The sequence below is a fragment of the Helianthus annuus genome, chromosome 11, assembly GCF_002127325.2.
Source record: "Helianthus annuus cultivar XRQ/B chromosome 11, HanXRQr2.0-SUNRISE, whole genome shotgun sequence".
In the NCBI taxonomy this organism is placed as follows: Eukaryota; Viridiplantae; Streptophyta; class Magnoliopsida; order Asterales; family Asteraceae; genus Helianthus; species Helianthus annuus.
In genome coordinates this window covers 14,071,310-14,078,759 of record NC_035443.2, presented here as the reverse complement: position 1 = coordinate 14,078,759, position 7,450 = coordinate 14,071,310, and positions in this window count along the sequence as shown.

Sequence of the window (7,450 nt, the reverse complement as noted above, 5' to 3'; positions counted from 1 at the left end):
TGAGAGGGAAATGCTTTTCTGGGCGCGAGACGTAAGAAATCTTCTCTTGGAAGCTTTATTTTGTTGGGAAAGGAAAAAATGTGACTTTGTAATCATGCTCTGAGATGTAATGACGTCAATTGGCAGTAAGAGTGGGTATTTTTCTCTTTGGTCTTGAGATTTGTAGTGGCGCTTGTCAGACTTCATTAATGAGGAAATGACCCTGGTTCCTGTAGCGCCGTTTGGATGTGATGTAATTCTGACAGTTAATGATAGGTTTCTCTTTTCTCGAGGTTGAGTTCTCTTTATATATATGTATTTTCGAGATACCTTGTCTCCTAGTTGATTCTTATCAAAAAGTTTGAAATGTTCTTACCATACTCGTCTCTTGCTGGATGTTTTTAGGGTGTATGAAGCTGCTGAAGGTCTCGTACTTCTTTCTCGTTCACCGCCACTTACTACTATTCCGGTAAAGAATCTGGTCAAACCTGTTTCTCCGGCGGTTGTTGATTCTGACTGCAAGGCTCTTCAGCATACGGATGTTATTGCTGGTGCTAGTATTGTGTTGGATGTCGATGGGTTGAGGGCTCGGTTCCCGATGCTTCAAAAGGGAGAATGTCGGTTAGTGTATCGACGTCGGAAAATTCGTCGGAGTGAGCAGGTGTCTGTTGTTGATGATGATTCCGGTACTGGTTAGGTGTTTAACCTTAGGACCAGTTTCCGTCTTTTGTTAAATGGTTTTTGTAAGTTTTTGGTACTGGACAATTTTTTGAAGATCATTGCTATGATATTGTTAAGTGTTTATGTTACACTTTGTTGATGATGTATATTGTGATATACTTCTACTCCCGTAGGGTTTAATTCTTGTATGTGTAGATTACAATATGTTGCATGTGTATAATTACTTTTGGATAGGTAAGGCGAATGAGAGATGGTATTGTGCTCATGTGTGAACGTTTGTCTAAAAGGCACAACAGCTTGCCTGTTTTTAGACTGTTCATGAGGTGTACAATGTTTGACCATATCGTTTTCGCGCGAACCAAAGAAATTACATGCAATTTGTAATAAACAGTGATATAAGTGAAAATGATGTTTGTATTGATAAGAGCGCAAGGCTTGTGGTACAAGACATAATAAAGAAATACATTGCCTGTATGTTCTTTCCGCTTTTGTAGACTTGGTTCATATGTAACACCTGCGCAACTGTTGTGCGTTCCAGGTGCGGGGGACTAGGGTCCCATCGATCCTTTTTAGGGTATATGCCCCCTTGCCTAGGACCTCGTTAATGACGTATGGTCCTTCCCACCTTGGCGCTAATTTGCCGGGCTTTTCAGCGTTTGAAGCCTCATTGTCGCGCAAGACAAAATCGCCGGGGACAAAGGTGCAAACACGCACGCGCGCATTGTAATATTTGTCGAGCTTGGATTTGTACCTTGCTTCTGTTATGGCGGCGTTCTCGCGCCTCTCTTCCAGAAGATCCAAATCCATTCTTCGCTCTTGTTCATTGTTCTGTTTTTCCATGGCTAACATGCGCGGTGATGGTAAACCTATCTCAGCTGGAATGACGGCCTCAGACCCATAGACTAGACTGAACGGAGTTTCTCCGGTGCTAGTCTTTGGCATTGTTCGATGTGCCCAGAGGATGCTGGGAAGTTCGTCAACCCACCCTCTGCGCGCTGTCCCAAGTCGCGCTTTTATGCCGTCAACGATTTGTTTGTTTACGCTCTCTACCTGACCGTTCGCTTGAGGATGTGCAACGGAGGCAAAGTTGTGCTCGATCTTCATTTCTTTGAACCATTTTTGAAGATCTTCTACGGCGAAGTTTGTACCATTGTCGGAAATGATGCGCAATGGTAATCCAAATATGCAAATGACATGTTCCCAAATAAATTTGCGGATTACCATTGCTGTTGTTGAGGCCAAAGCTTTAGCTTCCACCCATTTTGTGAAGTAATCCACCGCGACGATGATGAATTTTACTGCACCTGGCGCGTCAGGAAATGGGCCAATAAGATCGATGCCCCACTATTGGAATGGCCAGGCGGAAGTAACGGGAATTAGCGGATTTTTGGGTCGGAGTGTCTTTGGTGCGTGGCGTTGACATGCCTCGCATCTTCTTAATAGATCGACTGCGTCCATGTGCATTCCTGGCCAGTAGTATCCGGCGCTCATTATTTTTGCCACGACCATGCGCGGTCCCGCATGTATCCCCTATAATCCCTCGTGGATTTCTCTGACTAGGTATTGAGCGTCTGTTTTATCAACACAGCGTAGTAATGGGCCCATGAATGATTTTCGATAAAGGACGCCATCCGCCATCTCGTAATTTATTGCTTTGTGTTGTAGTTTTCGAGCTTCTGCCTTTCCTTCCGGAAGTTTTCCATGTTGAAGGTACAAGATGATTGGAGACATCCAGGATGGATCTCCCATTTCTATGACGCTTACTTGCTTGAGATGAATGGAAGGGTTGGATAATACCTCTATGCGTACCTCCTTTGCTAAGTGTTTAAAGCTGGTAGCAGCTAACTTGCTTAGCACGTCAGCGTGCTTGTTCTCGCTTCTGTTTATGTCATTAACTTTGAATGTTTGAAATTGGCTGATTAACATCCGCGCTTGTTCAAGGTACAACGCCATAGCTTCCCCTTTCGCATCATAACGACCGTTAACTTGTTCGGCTACTAGCTTTGAGTCAACGTTGGCTTCAAGGTTTCTTGCCCCCATTTTGAGTGCTAGACGGAGGCCTGCTAAAAATGCTTCGTATTCTGCTTCATTGTTGGTACTTTGGAAATCTAAGCGTATGGCATATGTAAGTTCGTGATTATCCGGACTGACTAATCGGAGGCCTGCTCCTGCTCCATCATCATTGGAAGCACCATCTGTGTGTAAGGTCCAGACTCTGTCATCAAAAACAGGTGTCGGGTTCTGGATTGCCTCACATTCTTGTATTTTATCGATGGGAACTTCAGTGGCGAAGTCTGCTAGAACTTGCCCTTTGATTGCTGGTCTTGGTCTGTAAAAAATGTTGTAGCCTCCCAGCTCAATGGCCCATTTAGCTAATCTTCCCGCCACATCAGGTTTTGACAAGATTTGGCCTAAATGATAATTTGTGAGAACTGTGATGACATGGCCTGAGAAATACCTGCGCAAGCGTCTGGATGCGTGTATTAGCGCTAGAACCAATTTTTCTATCATTGAGTAACGAGTTTCGGGGCCAGTGAGCATTTTGCGGATATAGTAGATTGGAGTCTGGATATTTTCCCGTTCTACCATTAATACTGCGCCTACTGCTACTTCCGCGGCTGACAGATATAAGATTAACGGTTCTTTTTCTTTTGGCGCGGTCAGTGTTGGCAGCTGAATTAAACATTCTTTCATTTGCTTGAATGCTACTTTTGCTTCAGGCGTCCATTGAAAAGGAGTTTTCTTTCCGCAGTTTCGCAGCGTACTGATAAATGGATAAGATTTTGCCGCATGATTGGCCAAGAATCTGTTCAGAGCTGCTAATCGTCCGGTGAGCCTTTGCATTTCTTTGACTGTTGCAGGTGATAGCATTAGCTGGATGGCCTGCACTTTTTCTAGATTAACCTTAAAGCCGTCTCTTGTAACTATGAAACCCAAAAATTTTCCTTCTTCCATGCCGAAGGAGCATTTTGTCGGGTTAAGTTTTAAGTTCACGCTACGTAAGGAATCGAACGTGCGCTGGATATTGCTGAGCATCGTCTCCTCTTTATGGCTCATGATGACGAGGTCATCCATGTATACTTCGACAGTTTTGCCAATATCCTCGCTAAAGATTGTGTCCATTAAGCGTTGATAAGTTGCGCCTGCGTTGCGCAAGCCAAACGGCATTTTCGTGTAGCAGTAGATGCCTTTATCTGTGCGAAACGCGGTTTTGTCTTCGTCTTCTTTTTTCATCTGGACCTGGTGATAACCCTTATAACAGTCGAGAAAGCATTTCCATCTGAATGATGCTAGAGAGTCGACTTTTTTGTCTATCTCTGGGAGCGCGTAGCAATCTTTGGGGCATGCTTTGTTTAGGTCCTTGAAGTCGACACACATTCTCCACCCGCCGCTATGTTTTTGTACCATTACTGGGTTGGCGACCCATGTATGGTATTTTACTTCGCGCAAGATTCCCGCATTGAGTAACTCTGTCACTTGCTCATCCATCGCTTTTGCTTTTTCTTCACTGAAGCTGCGCCGCCCCTGAGCAACAGGTTCTACTGATGGTTTGATGTTTAGACAATGCTGCGCGATGTCGCGTGGAACTCCAGTCATGTCTGCTGGGCACCAGGCAAATATATCTTTGTTGTTAGACAACAACTCTTTCAGTTGTATGCGTGTTGCTGGTGAAATGGCTTGTCCTAGCAGAATGGTCTGCTCTGGGTATTCGTTGTTCAGAACCCATTTCTCCGGTTCGTTTGGTGCCGAAGATTTGACTACCTTTGCTGGTGGTTCATCGTCCACAGACATGACTTCTTTGCTTGAATAGTGAATTGCAACTCCGGTTTCTGTCGGAAATCCACAAGCAGCATGTGGAATGGAAGTGATCATGCTGAATTCTCTTTGTGACCTTCTTCCGAGCAAAACATCATGACGTGATGTTGCTGGCATGACCATGAAATTGACTGTAACTGTTCGTGAATGTTTGCCATCTGATAAAGTCACCGGGAAAGCGATTTGCCCTAATGGGAATACAGCTTCATTACAGAATCCGGTGAGGGGAAAATCGACCGGTTCTAAACGCGCTTTATCTTCTGAATCGAGCTGTTTAAAGCATTGTTCGTATATGATATCCATCGAGCTTCCTGGATCTATGAACATATAGTCCGTTCGGTAATGACCGAAAATACCAGTGATAATCACTGGTCGTTCTTCCTGAGGGTCCCCCAGGAACAACAGGGAACACGACTTGCTGTTCTCTCCAATGTTGATCATAGTTTCGTTTATTTGGTCTTCGTGATGGACCTCCTTGAACCATGTGTATTTGTTTCTGATAACTGCTATCTCTGGATTGGCTGGATTGGATATCCCCCCAACGTGGTGTTGATGGGTCCAATTCTGTAGTACTGATTTCTTTTCCAGATCTGATGTTTGGGAAATCAGATCTGGCGATTTGCATAACGATTGTGTTTAAAGCAGCTTGGCATCTGTTAACCCAACGTTCTGGGGATCCTTCTATTTGGAAATTGTTTCCCACTTTTGGTCGAGGACCAGATTGCCGGTGAGATGACGAATTTTCTGCCATGTGCAAAAACAGAAAAATGGAATGAACTGAATCGAAACGAGGTAGAAACTAGAAAAACTGAGAAAACGGTGGGCGCCAATGAAGAAACACTAGATAAATGGTCGGAACCGAAATATCTAGGGGGTTTGAATCCGCATAAAAGGGTTAGCTCTCTCTCGGTTGATTCAGTTGCTACCGAACTTCTTCTCCGGTGATTCTGCAAAAAAGAGCACCGTTAGCCTCGCCAAGGGGAGAAGAGGGTTCTCTCCTTGACCCGACTCCGGTGTGAGAATAAGTATTGGTAATGGAGAAGAGATAGTATTTGAGAAGTGAGTGTGATCTGAGTTTATACCTGAACAGTTCTCGTATTTATAACCGGGAATTTGGGAGGGAAAACCTGTTATTGAAAAGATGACGGAAGATGCTAACGCCGTAGCGGTTATATTTTCTTCCATTAAGTTCTTTAATCCCACGTTAAGTTGCCTCGATCCGATGTGAATGCACACGGATCGTGGTTTGATCTATGGCTGGGGGATTGCCACGTGGAAAGTGATTAAGTGGAGATCATTCTCCAATTGCATGTTTTTGTTGTGATTTCAGGGATGCTTGTGGTAATGACATGTGTCCAGACGGTTATAACCGTCTGGGTGGTGCACGATCATATTCTTTCTAGAAGATTACTGCTGTAATCTAGTGTGACACCTTACTGTGTGTACACAAATGAATAAATCCCAAGTCTGGGTAAAATGATATCCGAGTTTGGATATTTGGGCGGAAGTATTGATCTCAGGATTTCAATGGAAGAAGGCGCAAGGATTTTATGCTTTCCTTTGAGCGCGCGACTATAATTTGTTGATTACTTTCTCCCTTTTGTAAGATCAATGCGCGGCCGCGCAAGGTTAAAAGGTTGAAAGGCCAGTTTGTGGTATGGTCTCAAATCCTTTTTATGAGGTTTTTGGGACCTTACCCCTTCAGTACCCGTTTACCCGATTGTATACCCGATATAATTTCTTTTATATTATTAATATGTATATATATATATATATATATATATATATATATATGATACATCCATTGTTTACACATATAGGTATTCTGTTCCGTATACATTGTAGTTATTTGATATATATTTTTATAATAATAATACAAAATGTAACCGGTTAGTAGTTACCAGATAGATACCCAATGAGTTTTGAGATGAATATACCCAACGAGTAATCTTTTTAAATTAACGAGTTTACCCGAAACCCGTGGGTATACCCGATACCCGATGGGTATTTACCCGCTAGAAACCCGACGGGTTTTGGGATGGGTTTGGGACAAGCTTATCTAATCGGGTTTGGGTTTGGGATTACCTAAACCCGTCCCAAACCCGACCCATTGCCATCCCTAGATATCGATTTAGTTATTGTAGACAAAGTTGTATTATAATTATCAAAACCCATACCATAAGAAAATATGAGTTTGTTTTTAATGTGTATAGAACAACTAAATATTTACAAACCATATTACAATAATAATTTTAGAAATATCATATCCATGGAATCGTGATGAATTTATAATGGTTTATTATTAAATTTAATTTGAATTACTATTCATGAAGACTTCAAATTAATATGTATAATACTATTCATGAAGATTTCAAATTAAGAGTAGGAGTTGGGTAGAAAGTGGGTTTTTCCTAGAAAGTCTAGGAAGCAATAAGAATGTGACACGTGGCATGGAGGGATTTTAACTAAAAGGGCACTTGTGTAATTTGACATTTTATTTTATTTTTGGAATTTTATCTCTCATTAACTAACAATGCCTATAATTATGGAAACTATTTCTCCAAGATTTTTTGTATTTCGCAACCTTCTCCTTCTTCGTCTTCGTCATCATCAAACACTTCTCCATCGCCACCATCTCCGAGTTCATCATCACCATTCAAATACTGTTCGTATCATCTCCGTTTTCTTGACGATGTGTTTTAACAGCAAGTAAATTAATACAGTTGTGTTTTAGCAGCAAGCAGATTCATACAGTTGTGTTTTAGCATTCAGATTCATACGGTTGTGTTTTAACAACAAGCAGATTCATACAATTGTGTTTTAGCATTCAGATTCATACAGTTGTGTTTTAACAGCAAGCAGATTCATACAGTTGTGTTTTAACAGCAAGCAGATTCATACAGTTGTGTTTTAACAGCAAGCAAATTCATACAGTTGTGTTTTAGCATTCAGATTCATACAGTTGTGTTTTAAC